Below are 25,655 nucleotides of genomic sequence, written 5' to 3' on the forward strand. Positions count from 1 at the left end.
TAAAAACCATTGCAGTGTAGATGTGGCCTGGGAAAGGTCTCTGCAAAACAGTCTTCTTGGAATAGGAAGGTCATCAGCAGGCACCAAAAATACAACAGATGGCCCCTGTCTAATATTCAAGGGGGTGGCATTCCATAAGGCAAGTGTAATGAAACTGAAGGACTGGTTCCTATATTGTGCAGAAAGGACATCCTGATAAGATGGTAACTTCAGGAGGCTCTCATCTGCAGAGTGCAGTGATCAATCAGGTATATAATCTTTCAGGTATCCTGGTCCCAAGATGTATAAGACATTAAGCAGCAGAACCAGCACTTTGAACTTAGCCCAGTAGCTATTTGGCAGTCACCGAAGGTGGGGGGTGGGGTGGGGAGAGATGGACTTCCCTGAATGATGTAAAATGTGATGGGGGTGGCAGTGGGAAGAAGTGTTGAAGAGCATCTCTTCCCTGACCTCTGATTCTATGGAATCAGAAAAAGAGTTGGAGAACATCTACCCCCTTCCTCTTATCTTGGACAACTCCATTGAATCAAAAGACATTCTGAACGGGTTAGCAGCATTGGAGGAGGAGAGTTTCAGAAGCATTCCTAAGCAAGCGTGTTTGGTATTGATACCACAGATGACCACAGACAGAGCTGACAAACCAAGCTCCTGAGGGGTTTCAGGAGGCTTCTACCATGCTGGAAATAATGTCTATGGCTCCCATCCCTACCTTGCTACTTCCTGCACTCCACCTGGACCCTTGGCTCTGCAATTATCTGGATTCCCAAACCTCCGGACAGTCTGGCTTCGATCGTGGATTCTGCTCTCAGGCAAGTGTTCCTCAGAGACTCTTATCCCCTGCTTGCTCAGCGAGAGGACTCAGACGGGGCTACAGCAATCCCCAGAATTTCCGAGTAGGACTGGGAATGTCCTACTTCTGAAACCCTGGAGAGCTGCTGCCAGTCCGTGTAGACAACACAGAACCAGATAGACCAGTAGTATGAGGCCACTTCCTATGTTCCCAAGGAATAAAGGGAGAGACAATGAAAGCAAAGTAGCCATCTCTTCTGAAAGACAGTCCTTCAAAATTTTTCTTCTGTGGTTGTCCTCCCTGTGGGCTGGCCATAGCCACCTGGTTTGGCCTGTGAGAAATGGGATGCTGCAGTAGATGCTGGCCTCTTGGTCTGATTCCAGAGCAGAGGTTCCCAAACTTGGTTCTTCAGCTGCTTTTGGACTACAGTTCCCATCATCCATGACCACTGGTTCTGCGAGCTAGGGATGATGGGTCTCCAGCTGTATTTGGACTACAACTCCCAAGTTTGGGAAACCCTGTTCCAGAGGAAACTTCCTATGTTCTTATGCTCACCTGCAATTGGCCAGGCATAGGAAGCTTTTCTTTCCTCAACATTTCAAGTTCACGGTTCAATTCTCTGGTGACAAGCCAAGCATGCCAGTCTGCCCAAACCTTTTCTAGGCAGACCCAGCATCAATCAAACACGATTGTAGTCAATGATGTACCAATACATTTCCCTCAAGTACAATATAATTTCTCGCTCTAAATTATACCACTATATTAATTTGAATTTCATTCACTCTGCTCTTTGGGTCTATAATACAGCACGGGATCTGATTAATAACAATGGGGGAAAATATTTCCCCTGGGGTAGGAAGGCTTGTCATGATTCTTGCGTTCACAAGCCATAGCATTTATTGTATCTGAGACTTTTTCTTTTTTTGGAAAAAAGCACAGCAGAAACCTCAAACATGCAATTATTAGGTGAATTATTTATGCTGTTTCAAAAAGCCACTCAATGGAACAGCGCTGGAAAAAGGCATAGGAGAAGGGATGTTGGTCTGACACAGTGATTTGGATGCTAATAACCCCAGCGCTTTCACCAGCTTTAGCTTGACACAGCTGTGCTGTACAGCAGCTTACTGGATCTGCGTTTTGGGACCTTCTCAAATGACTGGGGACTGGACAAACGCACTCTGCTTCTGTAACTTGCAATTGTTGCCCAAGTGCTATTTGCAGATCTTGGAAATCAAATATTTGCTAATAGTTGTGAAAGAAAGCCCTTATCTGCCCTGAGGTTATGTGAGACAGCTACCCCGGGCAGAGAGTAGCCACTTATGTTCTGTAAAAATTAAAAGAGTGAAAATGTACCACCACAAAAGATGTGCATAGCTTTTGCATGCGGGCATAGATTTGCATAGCATTTGCAAGTGGCAATTTATTGGGATAGATTCGCCTTTGGAAATGACTAATTCAAATAGAAAGACAATCCTTCTCAGCATAGTGGGGAGGACTAGGTCCAGATGGCCTCTGTATCTCCTCCGTCTGCTGTCTGGATGGGTGCTGTTGATGAGCAGCTTCAGAGCCTTTGCTCTCTATTTTTACGGTTCTTTATTATGGAACCACGGGACGCGGTGGAAACACGGGACGTGGGTGGCGCTGTGGGTTAAACCACAGAGCCTAGGACTTGCCGATCAGAAGGTCGGCAGTTTGAAACCCAGCAACGGGGTGAGCTCCCGTTGCTCGGTCCCTGCTCCTGCCAACCTAGCAGTTCGAAAGCACGTCAAAGTGCAAGTAGATAAAGAGGTACCGCTCTGGCGGGAAGGTAAACGGCGTTTCCGTGTGCTGCTCTGGTTCGCCAGAAGCAGCTTAGTCATGCTGGCCACATGACCCGGAAGCTGTACGCCGGCTCCCTCGGCCAATAAAGTGAGATGAGCACCACAACCCCAGAGTCGGTCACGACTGGACCTAATGGTCAGGGGTCCCTTTACCTTTACCTTATTATGGAACCACACAGGGACTAGACAACATCCAATGGGCCATAGGTCCCCTATGCATTATTTCAGCAGCAAACCTGTTGGTCCAGGAATGGTCACAAGGTAGCCCATGGCCACATTGTTTACTAGTTTGACTTCTTTTCCACTACCTGTTGTTCCTGAAGAATTCCTTTAGCTAGCTGGCATATAATGATAAATAAACGTAAGGCAGGACTGCTTCTGTTGCATAAAAGTGCACTAGGGTCATACATTTCTGTCCACCCTTTCCAACCGACCATGACAGTTGTCCTATTTTATCTACACAATAACCCTGTGAGGTCAACCAGACCAGTGATGGCCAAACTTAGCCTTCCAGCTGTTTCAGGACTACAATTACCATCATTCTTGACCACTTGTCCTGTTAGCTAGGGATGATGGGAGTTGTAGACCCAAAATAGCTGGAGGGCCAAGTTTGGCCATCACTGAGCTAGACTGAAAAGGAGTGTCTTGCCCAAGTCACCCACTTAACTTCATTGCTGGGAAATCCACTCCCAGACTGCATCCATTGTTGTCCAGTGAACTATATCAGAGGTAGGCAACTTTTTTTTTACAGCTCAACCTCCTCATTCTGTTCTGAGCAACTGTATGAGAGGTGTTGCAGATATTAATAGTGCAGTTTGAAGTGACTAGAAACATAAGAACTGACTCCTTTTGAGAGAAATCATTGTCTAGGCCCATAAAATATTATTCAAACTTTTACTGGCAGAACTCTTCAGAAACAAAACATAAGCATCAAAGATACAACCAAAATATCTATACAATGTCTTGTGCTGTCCAGCATATTCTTAGAAATAGAAGATTCCAAAAATCCAAACTGTGTCTCTCCCCCATTCCAGCCTCTGTTGGCCTTAGGCTGAGCTGTTGTTGGAGAGACATTTAAATGCATTGTTCTACTTGTAGAATTCATAGAGACTGAAAACACCACACCTTTCAAGCAGGCGCATTTGGAACTCAATACCTTCATCACATGATCAAAGGTTCACTCTCAGCACAGAGCAGAAAACTGGTAACCATTAATTAGTTCCAGCTCAGAGAGAGCTGTTATTTCATTTCAATATAGCCTCATGGAAAAGCCCAATGTTAAAACTTTTCACCAATACACATTTTGGCATTCTCATTTCAGTGTAATTAAACCATTATACTTAACAAGAGGCACATACCAATGGTGGGCAGGGCCAGAGGCAAAAGCAGGTAGAGCAATGAATACCCATTTTGCCTTTGTGCAGTAGGCAGGCTAGTTTCCACATGGCTGCTACATTCTAAACTCATATTTCCATTCTTGGATTTCATGGAGATAATTCATAGCAGGGCAGATGTAAATATCATTAACTGACACAACTTGCGGGAACCTGAGGCTCTACTTGTGCTCCTTTCTCTTTTAATAAATAGATTAGCACAAAATAATGGGGAAGCAGCAGGAATCGCAGCTGTAGCCTGCTAGAGGCTGCTACCTAATTTGCACCTGTTCCATGAGATTTGTTTTCAGAATAACTAATGCTGTCTGGATAACTGTATTAGTCTTTAGGTTTTCTAGGCTGATTTGGGGGCTCCAGGGTGTTGGGAGCAGAAAAATATATATTAATGAGTGGATATTGCAACTGCCTTCACCAGAGAAGGAATCAGATGTGAAACATCAGCTTAGAAGACACTATTGGGAAAGTTGGTCCTTCCCAATTGCACACAGGCAATAGAGTAGCCCAACTTTTAGTGCACTTTATCTGAACAGGTTGAATCCAACCAACATGTGGTTGGACATATGCCCCCAAGGCTTCCAACATGCTTAGAATGTCCTAACTTCCCTTACCCAACTTCATCATCCAGGTAGGACCAAGCTATGGTCAACTATGACTCATCACACTATGGCACATCATAATAATGAAGTCTTTTCTCCAAGAGGCACCCTCCAGAAAACTTCTAGCTAATTCTGCAAAACTGTGAAAGAACAAGTGTTTAGATTGCACAAAAAGTCCTCTCTAGGCATTCGGCCAAATGCGTCAGGGCATAAACATTTAGGCACCGTGGGGCCTTGTATACAGGCCACATGGAGCGGCAGCAACACTTTCCTAGTGCTGCACTTGCCTGCCAAGGGAGATACACTCACCAGCATGGGGCAGGGGGTGGGATGAGATAATGGTGAGGCCAGGGAAGCTCTGGGTTGGTGGAAGAAGCTGTGATGGAGTGCTGCAATCACCACTCAAACTCAATGCCTTCTCACTTCACCCCATCTTGGTGAGTGCAGCACTGCTGCTAGGTGCATGCTGCTACTATTGTGCCCCTCTACTGATGCAGAATCTATCTCCAAGAACACCCACAGAATAATAGAATCTTAGAGTTGGAAGCTTGCCAACAAAGGTCCGTATAGTTAAAGCCATGGTTTCCCCAGTAGTGATGTATGGAAGTGAGAGCTGGACCATAAAGAAGGCTGATCGCCGCAGAATTGATGCTTTTGAATTATGGTGCTGGAGGAGACTCTTGAGAGTCCCATGGACTGCAAGAAGATCAAACGCATCCATTCTTAAGGAAATCAGCCCTGAGTGCTCACTGGAAGGACAGATCCTGAAGCTGAGGCTCCAATACTTTGGCCACCTCATGAGAAGAGAAGACTCTCTGGAAAAGACCCTGATGTTGGGAAAGATTGAGGGCACAAGGAGAAGGGGACGACAGAGGATGAGATGGTTGGACAGTGTTCCCGAAGCTACAAACATGAGTCTGACCAAACTGCGGGAGGCAGTGGAAGACAGGAGTGCCTGGCATGCTCTGGTCCATGGGGTCATGAAGAGTTGGACACGACTAAACGATTAAACAACAACAACAAAGTTGGAAGGGACCCAAGGGTCATCTAGTCCAACCCCCTGCAATGCAGGAATCTCAGCTAAAGCATCCATGACAGATGGCCACCCAACTTCTGCTTTAAAATCTCCAAGAAAGGAGAGCCCACAACCTCCCAAGGGAGACCGTTCCACTGTTAAACAGCCGTTACTGTCAGAAAGTTTGTCTAGTCAGAATCTCCTTTCCTGCAACTTGAGGCCATTGGTTTGAATCCTACCTTCCAGAGGAGGAAAAAACAAGCTTGCTCCTGTAACTGAAGCAAAAAGAGCAGAAGTCTCTCTTGAGGGGAAATACAACTTTTGAGAAACTGGAGACAAAACCTCTGGAGCTGAAGATTTCTCAATCCCCCCCCCCCCAGATCCTGCCTGTCCACAATAGATTACCATGTCTAGCAGCAGTGAAATTCTCCATGCGCCATCCTCCACACTAATCTCTTAATCACCTGTTCAGTTGTACACAAGGTTTCCAATATGGTTTCATGGGTTTCCACTGGCTGGGAATGATTTCCATCTTTTCCCTCAGAAGGCAGCAATTCGGCAAGTGTAATAGGGAGGTTATTTAAGAATTAATCATAATCAAAGCAGCCCTTCAGATATTTGAAGATGGCTACCATAGCTCCTCTCAGTCTCCTCTTTTTCATATGGCTTAGCTTCTAGATCCTTGCTCAACCTAGTTGCCCTCCTCTGCACATGTTCTAGTTGTTAAATTGTGGAACCCAGAATTGGACACAGTATTCCAGGTGTGGTTTGACCGAGGCAGAATAGGGTGGTACTATTACTTCCCTTGATCTGGACACTATACATCTGGCCTCACCCACTCCATCATTTGGCCTTTACATTCTAATCAACAAGATCTGAAGGAGGCTTCTTACCCCCAATATCAGGCTTCCCAGCATCAAGGAGGCTTCCAGATATATTCAGATGACTCCACTAAGAAACCTCCTTCAGAACTTGTTGTTCAGCATGCAAAGTTCAGGAGTAAAGTAGTCTGGACCAGTGCAGGAGGCATGCATGAACAAGTGTTCCCTATCATGCACTGGCCTGAACTCCTGATCTGATTTTTGAAGAAAGAGGAGAGAGGCCAGCCCCAGAGGCACCATTTGCCTAGGGAGCTTGTAGCCAGGGTTGCTGCAAGAAACAACTGTGCAAGCCTTTGGGAGGCAGAAACGCAAGAGGGCAATAGAGGAGGGAGGAGAGGAAAGAGGGACAGAGTCTAGTGTTGCACCCCTGACCATCCTTCAAGGCACCCCTGGGTGCCACGTCACGCTGGTTAAAAACCACTGCCTGAAGTGATTCATGCAAATCCCATCAAGAACTGTACCACACCATTCTGTTTAAGAAGAAGCATGCAAAAACACAGCCACATTTCACAGTTCAAAAGGCTGCAACATTCACAGGTGTGCCTAGAGCTCCATACAGGCAGGGGCTCACCCATTCTTTTTCAGAAAGTGGACTTGCGCAGAAAAAATGATGATAATATTCTGTAGATACTAAATACTACACAAAACAGGCCATTACATTTTGTATGGGGGGATTCAAACATTTTAAATGTCACCCGATTAATGCTTGAATAAAACTATTTGAAAGAAGAAGAAGAAATGATCATTTGAGTATGCCTATGGAGAGAAGAATATTGCTTATGGAGAGCAAAAGATCAAGACCTCTCATCAGATGGAGCCAGGATGCCTTCCTTCCAGAGCTCAGAGCACCAAGGCAGCCACTTCATGGCAGAGAAAAGGAATTGGTTTAATCAACTGCTTATAATGTGCTACAGGTCAATTCACACTTATATGAAAGACCTCCATGTAGCATTTTTAAGATGATGGTGGCACTTCTGGGAATCACCATATTACAGGAAATACAGCAGGAACAGATCCATGGATTACAGCTCATATACATACCCGGACAGGCTGCATTCAACCAACACTTTGTTCCATTTTCCTGATGTTTCATTAGTGGGTAATTTTCACGTTTTATGTGATACTTTACATTATGTGAAAGCCACTTATCGGAATCTAGCTGAATCTATTGGATGTTTAGCATTCTTTCAGCAAGCTGCCAGTTCTGCTCAATTGGAGGCTCCAGATATGTCATCCTTTATATTTGCAGTTTAGATGTCTCAGATATCTTGTCACAGGACTTTTCCCATTAAAACTTGAGTATGGCTTTTTTAGAAATAATAATAATCCAAAATTAAGAAATACAAGTCATCTTTCATGCACAGTGGACTGTGCTGTCAAAACCCAAAAGGAGCTAAAATCTGATGGATAAGAATAATGCAAGAAATGTGCATTGAATTTCCCAAGAGGGCTGGGTTGGGATCATAAGATATAATGCAAGAAAAGAAAGGGGCATTTCTCTGATGCCTAGAAATAATCAAGTATTCAGGTGTGTGCCTGACAATAAGCTCAGAGAATCTTTCTACTATCCTGGGTCTCCACAGTTTGACTTTGTACACAGAAATGTCAGGGTCTGCCTTCCCACTGGGGGGGGGGGGAGGCAGCATAGACTCACAACAGTTTAGAAAGGGACTGGGAGTGTGTGCACATATAATTCTCAACATTTGCTCACTAAAAGTTGTTAAATTACAACATGGAGTGAGTAAATAGTTCACATCAGTTATTGCCTTTTTCATCCTAGAGACACAACATGGTAGGGGATGAACATGTTTCTCTTGTTCATCGTTGCCTTTCCAAATCTAGGATAAGAAATTTGAACACTGCAGTGTCATAAAACATCTTCCTCTGAGGTGAGCCAGATGGGTGTTAGAAGAGGACTCCTCCCAGCCCTCTAACCCATATTGATGTAAGTGATGCAGTAAGACTCGGTCCTGGGTAATGTGAGACATCTTTGCTTATCCCTAGTACTCTCTTCTGTTACACTGGATTGAAACAAAACAAAGCAAAAAACACAGCACAAGCAAGTGTGGTTGTGAAGGGATTACAGTGTGTGTATGTGTGTGAGAGAGAGGGGGGAGAGAAAGAAAGAGAGAGAGATTGTGTAGTTGTGGTTGCGGTTGCATGACCACAAAGTGTGTGCATGATTCTGCGGTTGCAGGATGTACAGTGGTGCCTCGCAAGATGAAAAGAATCCGTTCTGTGATTCTCTTCGTCTAGCGGTTTTTTCGTCTTGCGAAGCAAGCCCATTGACGGATTAGCGGCTTAGCGGATTAGCGCTATTAGCGCTATTAGCGGCTTTTAGCGGCTTTTAGCGGCTTATCGGCTTATCGGATCAGCTGATAAGCGGCTTAGCGGCTTAGAAAAAGGGGGGGAAAGGGGAAAAAACCCGCAGGAACTCGCGAGACATTTTCGTCTTGTGAAGCAAGCCCATAGGAGATTCGTTTTGCGAAGCACCTCCAAAACGGAAAACTCTTTCGTCTAGTGAGTTTTCCGTCTTGCGAGGCATTCGTCTTGCGGGGCACCACTGTATTTGTGATTCTGTAGTTGCAAGGCATATGTGCGGTTGTGCAGTTGCTCCGTGTGCACACATGTGAGGTGCCCACAACAGTTTCTGAATGTGCCCATGGGCCCTGAAATGTTGGTGATCCCTTATCTAAAGATTTTGACAATTCCTTCTCTGACCACTGTACAACGCTGCTGTGTTCCATAACTAAAGGAGCAGACATTGCCAGTGAATCCATGACCTCACAAAAAGACACAACACAGGTGCCAGTCAGGTAGGTAAAGACAAAAGGTGAGGCATCATACACAGGGCATATAAGAAGCTTATACATCTTTGCTTAGTAACTAGCTTGAATCTTCCCTGTCAGTCATAAGATGTCCAGAGCTGAGAGTCTAGGGTGTGTGTGTGACTCCAAAGCTGTGAAATTCTTCCCAATTAGTGAACTAGCCAATTAGTGAAACTAGTGGAGAGAAAACTGCCTTCTCATGACTTCACCTCTTTACCCAGTCTAAGTTCCTGACAAAACCAACATTTCTGCCTAAAACAAGACCATCAGCATCTTGATAGTGTACATTCTCTGTATCCCATTATGAACTGATAATATAAGCCAGAGAGTCTACTATGGATGATTGCCATCAAAATGACAGGGAAGACTGTTAGCTTTCTTCCTTTTCCCTATTCTCCCCTTCCTTCCTGCTCGGGCCTTTTTCTGTTTCAGTGATCTGCCACTTCAGATATGTTTAACACAAGAGCTCCTTCAGTTCTGTCGGATCAAACTTCAAGCCTTATTCATTCAGTGAGCTATTGACACTAATACTTTTTCTGCCAACTCATGGGTTATTTTCTTGGTTATTCTGCAACATCCAAGAAACAAGGCTGTCACTTCTGATTCTTTAACTCGTGTGAAAGGGAGAGTGAGAAAGAAAAATACTCTGCATTTCTCGGTTGACCCAGTTGATTCACAGACAAGAATCTCTAGGAGAATTGAGGTGCGTTGAACAGGAAAAGCTAGGAAACTGCCTTAATAGCAAAACAATATCTATATCTGGGTTGAAGAGGGGATTATCTGGCTAAACAGGTACTGTAGAACTTGAATCGGCTTTAGGACTCTTGTTCCTACACTATCAAGAATGCTAATCAGGCCAGGGAAGCAGCAGCAGCAATCCAGCATCTCGTTGAGATCAAGTGATCTCTTAATGCCTGATATAAAGGTCTCTGCTGTACCCTCACCGTCTAGGAAACATGTTCCAAGGGAGATAACTGGATATGGATAGGGTTCTGTTTTTTGGTGGGGTTTTTTTTGTACTGATCTTTTTAAAATGTTCTTGAGTTTTTATGGTATTTTAATTGTATCATGTTTTGTTATTTTGCACTGGGTTTTAGTCATTTTGTTTAGGAGTCATACAGGGAAGCTGAAAAGTAGGATAATATACATATTGGTATAGGTTTGGGCAGGGCTTTTTTTCATCTGAAGCTCATGGGAACTCAGTTCCAGCACCTCTCAGGTGTGCACCATTGCCATTCTAAGAGAACAAGGGAGAAGTTCATGGTGAGCTCTGGCACCTATTTTTCTAGGAAAATAGCACTAGGTTTGTGCATGGGGGGAACAGAGGGACCTCCCCTAAACACAGACAAAAAAAATGGGTTTGACTATTTGGAATATGAAGGGGGAAATATGAGCTGCATAGGGAATTCCTGGGCTAGCCTATGCAAAAGAACCCGGCCAGGGATATATAGGGCCATTGGCAAGGCAAGCGAACTTTCCTTCCCCTCCCCCAGAGGTGTAAAGAGAGACTGGAGATTTGGAAGGTTTCCTGGATATCTGGACATGATGTCACAAGAAGAGTTTGGGGCCTTTGGCATGAGTCTTGGAATAGATGAAAAAGGACAGAACTATCCAGGTGGGCAGGGTATAAATTATTATTATTATTATTATTATTATTATTAGTAGTAGTAGTAGTAGTAGTAGTAGTAGTAGTAGTAGTTTTAGGCAGGCAGGCTGAAGGCAGCCTGGGACAGGTCCCTTGGATTCCTATGCTGCACTTATTTGGGGAACGAGCTCCTCTTGAGGAAACCATGCTGTAAGATCTGGACTGGCTCCATCTAAATTCAGGTGTCAATATGTGAATAAATCATATTTCTTAAAGCTATGACAGCCTCTGCCATGTCTTCAGTTCTCCAAAGGAGCACAGACCCCGGCTCAGCAGGAATTGGGGTGGCTCCTAATAGCATATTAACCAATCATCACAACTGAACAGCTCTCAGGTATTTAACTTTCCAGGCTCTTTATTAAGAAGTCATTGTTTTGTCATATCGGATATAAAATTCCTCTTGGATGGATAAACCCCCATTTCAAATTGTGTGAACATTGGTAAGATAGCAATATTTGATCTGCTGATGTTTCAACAAAAGCTCTGATTGCTTTTCACAGCAATGGCAAATTTTGACCAGGGTGGCTGAGATAAAGTTAAGGGCACACTTGTTGTATTATTATGGTAATAAAGGATGAAAATGAATTATTAAGAACAAGGACATGCCTACTAAATTACAAGTTTTCTCACATTTCAGAAGTTCACAACGCAATTCATACGTTATCCCAAGAGTATAGTTGCTACAAAGGCTGTCTACTTCATGGGGTGTTTGTATGGGTCTATGAACATCTGAGCACTTTAATGACTATCCCCTTACATATATATATATATTTAATATACTGGTTTCACTCATGTGGTTATAATAATAATAATAATTTTATTATTTATACCCTGCCCATCTGGCTGGTTTCCTTAGCCACTCCGGGCGGCGAATAGTAAAAACAGAAAAGTTAAACTCAGTCTGTCCTTTCATTGCATAAGTAGTTAACTACATGGAGAGATGCCAAGATAACATATTGATTGGTCCCAAGATACCATGTAATACTTTACCGTTACACAGGAAGCATGGTTGAGTATTATAGCCTGCAGTCTCAGACCCAATAGTAATGGTAAGGGGTAGCTTGACTCCATTTTTAGAAACTTAGTTCTGGTTCATATGTTGCATATGCTGGCAGCTGTGAACATGATACTTCACTTGGTACTTCAAGGAATATAGAAATTAGCACCTGTCTACCCCCCAGAAGACGTAAGTCTGTGGCCATTGCTGGGAATCTATGAACTGGGACAAAGATTCACAATGTTCTTTGCCTTCAAGATCTTTCCCTTCCACAGGTAGGCTTAAAATGTGCTTATCAGAAAGAAGGTTTCACTGCTTGCTCATTAATAAAACACACATTCCATCTTGGGTGCCCTTTACTTAGTCCTTCTGACAGCTTTTTTATTTTCCCCTGTCAAACAAAACATGACCTTTCAAAATTAGCATCAGGCTAAAGCCTCCTTTTAATGAACAGTGTGTAATACCACATTGTTTTGGAGAGAGAGGGGGAGAGAGGGAGGGAGAGACGCATGGGTATTTCTTGAAGAAAGGGCTAACAAAGCAAAGCAGAATTAAGCTAGGGCTGAAGACTTGAGACACAAACCAGAAATGAGACGCAAGATGGTGCAGAGTTGAATGAGCTCCCGTAATTTATTAAAGAGTGCAGCAAAGTTCAGAGATGATGTTTACAGTTTCCTTATCCTTGCAAGCTCTACATGAATACTGTGATCAGTATGAGCTCCAACCCAACTATGCTAAGACCAAGATCATGGTCTTCTCTGCCCGACCGAGACTCCATCGATGGTCGATGAACGGGATCCCCTTAGAGCAGGTTAACTGCTTTAAATATCTGGGACAAGTAATATGGTCAAATAGGTCTTTTCTGCCTCATAGAGACTATATAACAACCAACACATCTAAAGCAGCCATCCAGATTAGATCCCTATATGCTAAGAATCAGGCTCAATCAGTGAAGATAGCCTTGAGACTCTTTCAAATGAAAGTCCTCCCCCTTCTTTTGGTGGGCATTTCTTTAGGCTCCGGTAGGGTTTTTTTGAAACTAGATTCTATCCAAACGCGATTCCTTAGAGCCATCCTTAGGATTCCCCCCTCGGTAGTGGGTGCGGTTATGAGACTAGAGGTCGGCTGGCAAGCTCTACGGTATGTGGCCTTGAAGACGAAGCTCTGGCTATGGCTCAAGCTTTGTTTTATACCAGTGGGTATTGCCCCCTTGATATTGAGGGACGATTTCCAATCATCGTGAGAAAGGGAGGTCACTAATGAGGTTCAATCCTGCGGATTGTCTCACCTTTACCTTGAGTCTATGACGTACAATCAAGCTAGAGCTGTGATCTCCCGGAGACTGAGTGACATTGCTAGACAAGAGGACATAGCCCAGGTAAAACCAGGGATGTTCCTAGGGGACCAGATTTATCGGATCATACCAGCCCCCTACCTTGCAGAAATTCACTATGTGGAATATCGTAGACTTCTTACAGCGGCTAGATTAAATGTCCTTGACTCTGCGATATTGTGGGGAAGGTACAGGGGAGTACCATACGCCCAGAGAACCTGTCATTGTGCCGTGGGTGTGGTTGAGTCCACCGAACACATTCTCTTGACTTGCCCTTCTTATGCAGAGCTTAGACAAAATTTTATAGACCCACTCCTATGTCAATCTAGCTCCCTACCCGGAGAAAACCAGGTTTTACACTTGCTGAATAACGTCACTAGAGCTATACCTTCCTTGGTGGCCAAATTTCTTTTTTTAGCTTTTAAGCGTCGTAAGACTATAATTGACTGTATTGATATGGGGCTATCTGTTTAGCCCATTTTAGTGTTGGCTAAGTTCTAAAATCTTCCTGGAGTTTTTAACTGTGTATTGACAAATGTATTTTTTACTGACTGACGGTCAAATAAAATGATTGATTGATTGAGTTTCCTTATCAAAGGCATCCTGTGTCACAACTGGGTCACGGCTGGTTGTGAATGCCTGGAGGAACAGCATCTCTGGGAGGATCAAAACAATGCCTGTACATATGGTGTGAAGGAGTCAGACTTTCAGCCATTTTGTGTTGGGTTTTTGGTTGTAAAATTTGGGTTGCAAAAGGATTCCTTTTCCCAAGCACAATGCAAAGTGTCGGTGCTGACCTTTAATGCCCTAAATGGCCTTGGCTCTGTATACCTGAAGGAGTGTCTCCTCCCCCATTATTCAGCCCGGACACCGAAGTCCAGCTCTGAGGGTCTTCTGGCAGTTCCCTCACTGTGGGAAGTGAGGTTACAGGGAACCTGGCAGAGCTCCTTCTTGGTAGTGGTGCCCACCCTGTGGAATGCCCTCCCATCAGCTGTTAAGGAAAGAAACAACTATCTGACTTTTAGAAGACACCTGAAGGTAGCCCTGTATTGGGAAGTTTGTAATGGTTGATGTTTTGTTATGGTTTTGTACATATTGGAAGCCGCCCAAAGTGACTAGGGCAACCCAGTCAGATGAGGGTTGTTGTTGTTGTTGTTGTTGTTGTTGTTGTTGTTGTTGTTGTTGTTGTTGTTGTTATTATTATTATTATTATACCCTTGCAACAGAATGTCACAAACTAAGTTTTATATGATAGATCACATGTGTACCCCTCTCTCCCTTCAAAAGAGTCTTGTGCAGATTGCATATGGTTCCTTGGCAGCCTCCAATTCAAGTAATGACCCACTTAGATGCCTGTTTCAGGGCCTGCTCTCTTGGTCTCGTGGCAGTGTGGCTCCTGGCCCTCCTACTGTTACCACCTAGGTGAACAGCATGCCACACTGCTAACACCTGCAGGAAGAAATTGTGTGAATTGGTTGGCTGCCATGGCCCCTAAACTGATGAATAAAATAATTATGATGTATATGCTTCAGGCTTCATAGCTAGGACAAATCCTAATTACAGATTCTAAAGCAGATCTATCCCAAGGTGCCATCTATTTTCTTCTTCTTCCTGAGATGGAGTCTAGCCCAAAGTTTCATGTTTCTATTTTCACCTCTTCTAAGTTACATGATTAGTTTATTTTGAAATCTACTCTTCGTAGAGATGCACATATACAAAGAGTACTGTTATTTCCGCTAATGCTGTTTTGGGGGTAGCATGTACTCATACAGGGAGACGGTGTGTGGTTGTAGTCAATACATTATTTTCCCACTTGATTATTCTTTTGTGTTTGCCATATAAATTGGAACGATGGAGAATCATTTCCTCTGCTGGAGCATAACACAAATTAGATATAATAGCATTTTTAAAAAAGAAAGCCATAATCACTCTCTTGGGGAGGAAAAACACCACTAATGCATTTTATAGGCTATGGAACCATTAAGACTATCACATATTCAACCTCCCGTGATTCTGCACTGTGCTTGGACTCTAAAGGCTTTACTTTGCAAAGGTGGCACTGATAATTAAGTAAATTATATGGCAGAAATCCTAAACTCATCTCAAATGGTAATTTACCGAGTTGCAATTTTATTTTGTTTCAAAAAACAACAACACATTGTGCTTTTACTCGAAAGAGTATTGTGCTTTTCCGACTATGCAATTTTAGTGAACAACATTATTTACTCATGAGCTTTCCCCAATGTACCTCTTTATCTGGTTAAAAACCAAGAGCTGGCCCTAGAAAAGCCGTGATTTCATTCTTGAACAAGAAAACTTTTGCTTCCATAGCAGGATAGGAGAGAGACCTTGTATTAGGAAGATGATGCTTGCCTCAGATGCCACCTTTATCACCATAGCAGGAAGGAGCCATTTTCATTTCTGCATCTTGAGCCATTTGCATGGAACATTGGTATTTAGAAGGTCCCTGAATCAAAGAGTTCACTGACTTGCACCTGCCTAAGCCAAGAAGAAAATTGAGATTAAATTGGACATCTCAGGGATCTTGAAAGCATTCATGCTGAGGAAGAAACAACAAGTTGTGCCCAATGTTCCACACACAGAGCTCTTATTGCACAATGGGATTTCCCCCTTCTCCATGCTACTCCATAGGGAACATTTTGAGGGTGTGCAGAGAAGAGGTCAAGGAAGTTCTATTGCACAAGTTCTGGCCTGTTGAGCAAGCAGAATGACGGTGTTGGTTCCACCCTCTGGAATCACATAGAACAATTTATTAAACTGTTTAACATGCACATACGGATTCTCCTTAAGGGCAGGGGGATGTTAACTCTTGCCCTCCCAGACTCTTTCTCTAAGATCTTGTGGGTGAGCCAGTTCTCTAGTTCAGCCACAAAAGATGGGATTAGTATGTAGCTAGTTTATGCTGCTGCTCTGTTGTGATTCTCTGCTGCAGACAAGCATAGCTGTGGGCTTTCGACCTGAGTCTAATTCGCTAGAAAAAAAAACTGGGTTACTGTAAACAAAAAAGCCCAGACATTTTGTCAAATTTTAAAAATCCACCCGGACAGAAATTGTAATTCTGAAAAAAAGAGGACATGTCCAGGAAAAGGGAGACCTATGGCAACCAGACCTGAAAAAGAGGGCATGTCCTGGAAATAGAGGACATATGGCAACCCTATCTCTACACTCCACCCCACTTACCTTTCCTGAGCTCATGGGGGGAAGGTGCACTATTCTCTAAGGACTTTGGCAAAGATCCTGCTTCCATAGTATGTTTAAAGGAAATTCTCAAGACCGGATCTCTTTATGTGTTCTGCTTAAAAAGCATACAGTCTCCCACTCCCCTGCCCCTGAAATAGACGCATCACAACATCAAAGTCAATAGTGATCTATTAAGATGCTTTCCTCTGCCATTTTGAAGAGAGGTGTGGGGGAGAAACTTAGGCTCGAGGAATGAATGAAAAGGGTGTGTGCATGGAATCATGCAATTCTGAACTCTCGTGATCATGATGGGAAATGCTCTAACTCAGGATGTGATCAATAGCTGGAATTTCCTTCTTTGTTTCAGCTGGAGAGAAAAGCCTTCCAATTGCCCAGTGTTCCTGTTGTAGTTTTCCACAGAGTGAAAGGAATTATTTAATCCTTCCAAGGTTTTGTACTCCTAGGGAGGAAAAGGCAGAGTCATGCAAAGTTTCAGAGAAATGAATGGGAATTGCTCTAATTTGGGACTAAATTTAAACAGTCATTGCAATGTAACTTCTGAAGACCCATTAAAAACACAATGTGAAACTCGCAGAAAGCTTTGACACCGATTTCAATAAATGTCAACCTGGCACCTGACTGCCTTTTGATGCTATTTATTTCCCCAGATGTTAATGGTTCCCCCCTCCCTGCATTGTTTAAACAAATGATAGGTTTTATTTCTTGTGTTAAAAGCCAGTGAATAATTCCAAAGAAATCCAGGGTGACTGGAATTAGAAGCAACTCTGTGTTGCATTTTTGCAGAGCTTTATTGTTCTTCCTATATGTCAACTGACATTGTTAGTCTTTTTTTAAAAAGATACAGAATTGTTCTTTTATCAGGTTTTGTCCATACCATTTTAAATATATGTGCTCATGAAAATATAACTTGGTGTTGTTTTTGCAATCTCAGCCATGAAAGCCACTGTAACGGCACAGAGCTCACTATTTTATCCTCAATTTTCTAAATATACTATAGTGTGGATGGAGTGTTGTAGTGGGGCCAGGGAGACCTTGCCCTCATTCAGATCCCCACTTCTGCTGATTTTAAAGGCAGATTGAAATTCTGGTTCTTGGGGCTGTTTTAAAAAGGTATGTTGCACACATATATAACACAACGACTATGGGAACCACTATGGGTTGTGCCAGGAGACAGGAGCAAGGAGCAAACCAGAAACAAAGGACAGCCAAAGGATGCCAGAATGCACCAAAGGGCATGTTGCAAAGGCAAGACTCAACTGGAAAAGGAAGGCCTGTTCTACTCCTTCTTGGGTTTCAGAGAAGTGGACTAGATGACACTTTGGACCCCTTCCAACTCTACAGTTCTATGATTCTACAAGGTTCAGTGCATGGTCACAGAAATCGGACAGCGAGAAATATTCGAACATCGGCATCGTAAACACACAAAATGCTCACAATTATGTACGGAGACGAAGCTGTAACTCAAAAGATAATGTATGAGTGGTTTAAGCATTTCTGTGAAGGGCAGCAAACCATCGAAGATGACCCTTGGTCTGGCAGACCGTCAATGAGCAGAACGGCGGCAAATGTCGACAGAGTTCGTGAGTTATTGATGCGGGTTCAGCCATCCGAATGATGGTGGAAGAATTGCATATTCCATGTGAAATCGTTACCGAGGTTACTGAGTTGACCCACCCTCCATATTCTCCTAATCTGGCCCCACTGGATTTCTTTCTTTTTCCAAAACTGAAAACTGCACTGAAAGGGTACAGATTTTCCAACATTTCACACATCCAAGCTGCTGTGACGAGGGAACTGAAAGCAGTATGAAAAGAGGACTTCTCCAGAAGTTTCCAACAGTTCTACGAATGCTGTGGCCTACTCTGAAGGCCTGTAAGGCCTGTATGTTCAAATATTTCTCGCTGTCCAATTTCTGTGACTATTCACTGAACTTTATGGTCACACCTTGTATGATTCCTTCCAGTTCAGGAGGGTCCAATGGATAGTCTAGGTGAGATGGAGTTGGTACAGGGGCTCATTGTGTAGGTAAATGCTGCAAACTGTAACCTCAGGTTACAAACACTTCAGGTTACAGACTCCGCTAACCCAGAAGTAGTACCTTGGGTTAAGAACTTTACCTCAGGATGTGAACAGAAATTGTGCGCCGACGGAGCGGTGGCAGCAGGAGGCACCATTAGCTAAAGTGGTGCTTCAGGTTAAGAATGGTTTCAGGTTAAGAACGGACCTCTGCAACTAATTAAGTTCATAACCAGAGGTACCACTGTATTTGGTGGGTTACTACAAGGGGTGCTTGAACACAGCTCAGCACAGGTGGTCCCAGCAACTCAACATAATTTCACTAGTATTTCACTTGCACCATTGATTCTATAAGTAGGCCTTGGCACTGCAGATAATTTAAAAAACAAAACAAAACACCACACGCAGCAGTGGGAGCTCTGAATTTTATGAAAGCAGCAGCATGGATCTGCTGTAATATGTCAACAGTGTGTAATAACGGTAATATGTAGTTTAGCTCTCAGTCCATTGTTTCTTCCTTACAATTTCCTAACCAATACAATACATTTTGCTATAAACAAAAAGGTATATTTTGTTTACAGATTTTGGACTCGATCCTCCAATAACAAACATTTGTTTCATTACTTGTGTAGTACTGAATAATATGGGTAAGAGGCTTCATCGCTACATTAGGTTATTCATGTTGGATTCATTTGTGGTGGCAAGGATAGCATCAGAAAGTCATTGTAAATCTGCCAGTGTACCACCTGTGAAAGGATGACTGATTAGAGTGTTAGAAAATCACCGAACTTGATAAATTAACAGATATTATTCAAAGAAGAATTAGGTTGTCCTCTCCAGCTCTGATTGTAGAAAAATGAGCCTCATTCATAATCTGCTGGACCATTTATTTTTGTCTTCCATTCCTAGACAAATCTTTCTTCAAATCTACTTATCAATAGATAGATAGATATAATGACTCTCCTGAAATGTATGTATTCGTACCAACACACACACTGATCTGAATATTTTTGTTATTCTAATTTAACAAAAGTTTAAAAGGGAACACAAACACTTTGGAGCTACCTAAGATTCTTGCCAAATTAAAGAAATCTTAATAGACTGGTTGTATGAATTTTACTGCCAATAAATTAGCTACATTTGCATCTATCTGTACAAGTGCCAGTATTTATGAAGAACATACTTCCTGAACTAGAGTTCTCAGAAGCAAGTCTCTGTAATTACTTCTGTGGGTATCTTTAGACTTGTAGCTTCCTTGAATGTATCAGGTATGATGTCTTGTCTTGAAGATGGAGCAAGTCATCCTTTTCCATTCCCCTCACCCATCAGTCTCAGTCAGCAGTGGTGGATTTTGGACATCACAACCAGTTCCACACACTGGACGCTGAGCCTAGGGGGCATCACAGATCATCACAACTATGACATAGTGAACTGAGCAGAATGATAAGTGGGAGGTGGGGGGATGAATTTTGGTCTTGAACGGGGTGCCACAGAGATTTGAAAGACCACAGTCTGCCCCTGCAGCCAGCATAGTCAATTGACAGAGATGATGGGAATTTCAGTTCAGCAACATATGCATATAACCCACTATTCACTCTGGAATCTGAGAAGTGGAGGCAGTAGCACAGCATGGGTTGCCTGTGCCCAGGGCAGGGCAAGTGTTGTGCCCCCCAGTAGACTGTACAGCTGGAGTGGAGGTGTGTGCCAGGGGGTCACATAACCCATGAGGCACATGGCAGCCAGCACTACTACTGCTGCTGGTGGTGGCCATATCTTCTCGGCTTGGCAGCTCTGCTACCTCCCACTCGGCTAGCTCAGGAGTGGGACGTGCGGGCATTGCATCTGGTTGTGCTTTTCTCAAAATTTTGTACCAAGGGCCACTGCCGCTCTGCTCCCACCCCATGCTATGCCACTGATTGGAGGGCATGTCCTCCACATAAAAGTTTGCACAGGGGTCTGAATGTGGAAGGGGAAACCAGAGAAAATCACCTCCCCTTCTTGGAAGAGGGTGGACTCTTTTTCATTGGAGGTTTTAAAGCAGATGTTGGATGGCCATTTGTCATGGATGCTTTAGTTGAAATTCCTGTATTGCAAGGGGTTGGACCAAAGGTCCCCAGGGTCCTTTTCCAACTCTGAAATTCTTTGATTCTCTGGTTCTTAGGATATACCTAGTCAGGCTTCGGGCAATCAGCTGCCTCCCCTCTTTGGCAGTAAATAAGCAGAGCAAAGAGAAAGGAGCCTTCTTACCAGTTAGAAACTTTAACAATCACAATGACAGAACAAAGAATCCATTTCCTAGGAATGGTGATGCTCCCTATTAAGGATTCCACCCACTTCTTCCCTAGTCACCCACGTCATTGCCGCATCTGGTAACCTGCTTTTGTAACCACTGTGCTTTCTGTGTTGCTACCTTATCTGCTCTTTTTGACCTTGGGCTGAGTGGATGAATGCTTTCCAGAGAAAGTGAATCTGTTAACTCTCTCTCCCCCAGTGCTTCTCCTCCTAGCTGTTCCCCATCCAGTACTTCCCAGCTTCTCCCTTCTGTACTGTGTCCCTCTGCAAACCACTGTTCCAAATCTATACTGTCATCCTGCTCCTGGGAAGATTCAGGATCAGGGGGAGGGGGAGGTTCCCACCATTCCTCCTCAGCATGGTCCCTGACATCCCTCCACTGGATCAAATGCCATTCTGTGCAGCATTAGATTTTAGAAGTAACCAAATAAGTAATTAGGGACACGGGTGGCGCTGTGGGTTAAACCACAGAGCCTAGGACTTGCCGATCAGAAGGTTGGCGGTTTGAATCCCCGTGACGGGGTGAGCTCCCGTTGCTCGGTCCCTGCTCCTGCCAACCTAGCAGTTCGAAAGCATGTCAAAGTGCAAGTAGAGAAATACCTTCCAGCGGGAAGGTAAACGGCATTTCCGTGTGCTGCTCTGGTTCGCCAGAAGCGGCTTAGTCATGCTGGCCATATGACCTGAAAGCTGTCTGCAGACAAACGCTGGCTCCCTCGGCCTATAGAGCGAGATGAGCGTGCAACCCCAGAGTCGGTCACGACTGGACCTAATGGTCAGGGGTCCCTTTACCCTTTACGTAAGTAAGTAATTACACACACACACACACACACACAGAGAGAGAGAGAGAGAGAGAGAGAGAGAGAGAGAGAGAGAGAGAGATTTACTTAGATTTATATATTGCCTAATAGCAGTACTTTTTCCAGGGAGTACTCAAGGGCACGTAGTACTGGCACCTTTTTTGCTGTTAAAAAGTGTGGCACTTACTGTGACAACTTCATAGTGTGTACCAGCACCTATTTTTCTAGGGGGGAAAGCACTGCCTAGTAGAAATAAAATTGTGAATGGAAAGAATGCCACACTCTTTATCCAAACAGCCATATCATAAAGCATGGCTAGACGTTCAATATAGTTCAGCTATGTTCTCATTTTAAAAATTCAGGCTAAAATGACACACACACACATACACACATTCTACTTAGATGGAAGGCCTGACAGGAGATACTCAGCCTTTTGCTTTCTTGCTGCCCGGAATTAGGCAAATCTGTTAGGGCATCTTAATTCCTTGTGTTGTAATAATTCAGCTGTCTCGGTAGCAATAGACAACTAATTACATTTCTTTCTGTCTGCCTTTATATATAAAATCTGTGTTGGTTTCAGGTGCTGGCACAAAAGGATGAAATAGGATTGCTTCTCTGACATTTATGAGTGTTTCATTAAAATGTATACTTTGTCCTGCAGGCCCTTCTGGCGTGGTACTATGGGCTAATCCAATTGTGAGATGCAAACAAGATCCTAGAACTCCAGGACAGATGACTTTCCTCCACCCTCTGCCCACCTCTAGAATTCTATTACATTTTTCTCACCCCCAAACAAGGCTGCTGCAAATCAAGGACCCACACACTGATATCCAGTCGGGAAAATTTAACTTGCCCCCCAAAAGCCCTCATTTTAAACCTTATTTGGGGGTGAATTTGCCACACCCCAGTCACTGCAGGGGAAAACTCATATGATTTCTACCTGGGGAGGAGTTTTGGGGTGTCATGAGTGGACAACTGCCCAGTTCAGATGGAGAGGGAGGAGGGATATATATTCATCCTCCCTTCCAAAACCTCACCCCTTTTTTCTTGTGATGCCTCTCCATTTTGCAGAGGCTGAGTAGGAATTTTGCGGGGAGCCTCTAATTGGCCCATAATTTCGCCTGCTCCACATTGTTGGGAATAATTTTTGGAGTGGTATAATTTCTTGTTATTCTGGCCTTTAGTCTGGGCATGAAATACAGTTTATGATCTGAGGATCTTTAATCATGAAGCATTATGGGACAGGGTACTCTGGTATTGCCCCTCACTGTATCTGCTTAGTGGGTGACAAGGGTGCCTGTCGACCAGGCATGCACGTTGGGGTGAACCGTGAACCAGTGGGGCTACAGTGCAGTTATCTGATTCACAGACCCAGAGCTCGTGTAGCCAGGAGGAAGAATTTATCCCATTCCTTGCTTCAGGGCACAGGTAGTGACTTTCATTGCCTCAGGAAATACCACTACTACTACTACTACCACTACTACTAATATTTATACCCCACCCATCCAGCTGAGTTTTCCCCACCACTCTGGGTGATTCCCAACAGATTAAAAACAGAATAAAACATCAAACATTAAAAACTTCCCTAAACAGGACTGCCTTCAGATGTCTTCTAAAAGTCGAATAGTTGTTTATTTCCTTGACATCAGATGGGAAGGCATTCCACAGGGAGGGCACCACCACCGACAAGGCCCTCTGCCTGGTTCCCTGTAACCTCACATCTCGCAGTGAGGGAACCACCTGAAGGTCCTCAGAGCTGGACCTCAGTGTCCAGGCAGAACGATGGGGGTGGAGACGCTTCTTCAGGTATACTGGGCTGAGGCCATTTAGGGCTTTAAAGGTCAGCACCAACACTTTGAATTGTGCTTGGGAACGTACTGGGAGCCAATGTAGGTCTTTCAAGACTGGTGCTATATGGTCTCGGTGGCCACTCCCAGTCACCAGTCTAGCTGCCGCATTCTGGATTAGCTTTAGTTTCTGGGTCACCTTCACATGTAACCCCACGTAGAGCGCATTGCAGTAGTCCAAGTGGAAGATAACTAGAGCATGCCCCAATCTGGCGAGACAGTCTGTGGTCTGGTAGGGTCTCAGTCTGCATACCAGATGGAGCTGGTAGACAGTTGCCCTGGACACAGAATTGACCTGCGCCTCCATGGACAGCTGTGAGTAGGGAGGGAGATGATCCCGCCCCCTAAGTAGGGAGCTTTCCTGCTTGGACTAGGTTTTGTTTGGTAGAATTGGATCAAGTCTTGGTTTTCTTTGCAGATCCTCAAGTTTAAATAATAAAATAGGCTTTCCCCCAACTTAAAGTGGTGTTTTGAGTTTTCCTCAGGGTGGGTGTGATGGCAAAGGTATCACTCACAAGAGGCTGGCTCAAGGTGGCTGCATAACATGTGGTTTTGACCTAGTGAGGCAAAGCCTAGTGAGAGTCCCAAGTGTCAAGAGGGATACCTGAAGGGCTACAGCCCTGAGGTTCCCCGCTTCTGCCCTAGATAATTTGAAGTTCATTCTATTTCCCTGTACTGTCCTGCAAGGAAAGTTGGGGCTTCTTGTTACGAAGCAATTATCTCTCTCCCCCCCCCAAGTTCTCCCTCCTTTTGGTTCTGCAAGAAGAGAGAGGGGTGGAGGTCTTTCATCCTATGTAATTTTCTAGAGAATAATTACACTTATGGCTGCTACAGCGCAGTACCCTTCTCCTTCTGCGTTTGAATTTGCTTCCTTACCTTCCTTCCCCCCACGCTCATTTAGTTTGAGCAACTTCATCTCCCTACCCCAGAGACTGAAGAAGATTATATATTGAAAAAAAGGCAAAAAGAAAGAAAGAAAGAAGTACTTTTCTACCGAGGCCTAATTAAGTTCCATTTCAAATCTCCATAAGAGAGTAGCCAATGTTCCCATATGGAGAAGCTCCGCTTGCTAGCAGTGTCACCTTATTACCGTTACCGTATAATAATAACCTTCTTATGCACTAAGCCGTCATACTTCTGCTATTATCCGTTATGCCTTTTGTGCCAGTGACATGTGGGCAGAAGGGGACTCCATCTGCTCAAGAGCAAAATACAGATGCACTCGAGTCTATTTGTGTTGATTTGTATGTTACAATAACCTTACGTTTAAATATAGTCCTTGCGAAAACAAAATGGCCAACACGTCAGAACACGCAGGCATTTTTTATGTACTGAAGGAATGTTTAAGTCTTAACGGATCTAAGCGTCTCACTTTCTCTCGCAGGATACGAGTGGGAATCTTCAGGGTGTGCCAGCACATCCAAGCTGCACGCTGAGCAGAACCACTTGAAGGAGAAGGATTCTGCCCAAGTTCCGCCTCCCCCCTTGATGTACAAGTTTTCTTTATTCAGGGAGCTTTTTAAGTCAGGGAGCACTTTGTGAAGCCCCCTCCTGCAACGCTCCAGTTCAATACAATTATCTTTTTTATGTAGTGTAGCTACATCTCCTCCCCAAGAAACAGAATGTCAAAAAAGCAGCCAACACACACTAATTGACAAGCAAACAAAGCCCCCATCTGCACTATACATTTAAAGCAGTACCATACCACTTTGAATAGCCATGACTCCCCCAAAGATTCCTGGGAAATGTAACTCTGATAGTTGTTAAATGATCTCTGTTCTCCTCACAGTGCTACAATTCTTAGAGTTCCTTAGGAAGAGGGATTGATTGTTAAACCACTCTGGGAACTGTAGCCCAGTAACGGGAATAGGGGTCTTCTGAAAACTTTCATCTGCACCCTTAAAAAGAACTGCAGTTCCCAGGATTCTATGGCAAAGGTAGGAAACCAAATGTTGCTGGACTCCAAATACCTTTAGCCCCAGACAATCCAGACCATGGTCATGGATGATGGGAGTTGTAGTCCAACAACACCCAGAGGACCATAGCTTCAACATAACAAGGGAAGCATTCTGAGCAGATGCTAATAAAAGCATTCTGTCCTTAGGCTTCCTTTCTGTTCTTTATTTTTAGAAACAGTTCCTTATTTAGTGTTGAAATGCAGTGTTCCTATTTAAGTCCAATT

The sequence above is a fragment of the Podarcis bocagei genome (assembly GCF_964188305.1).
Source record: "Podarcis bocagei genome assembly, chromosome: 17".
NCBI classification, from domain to species: domain Eukaryota; kingdom Metazoa; phylum Chordata; class Lepidosauria; order Squamata; family Lacertidae; genus Podarcis; species Podarcis bocagei.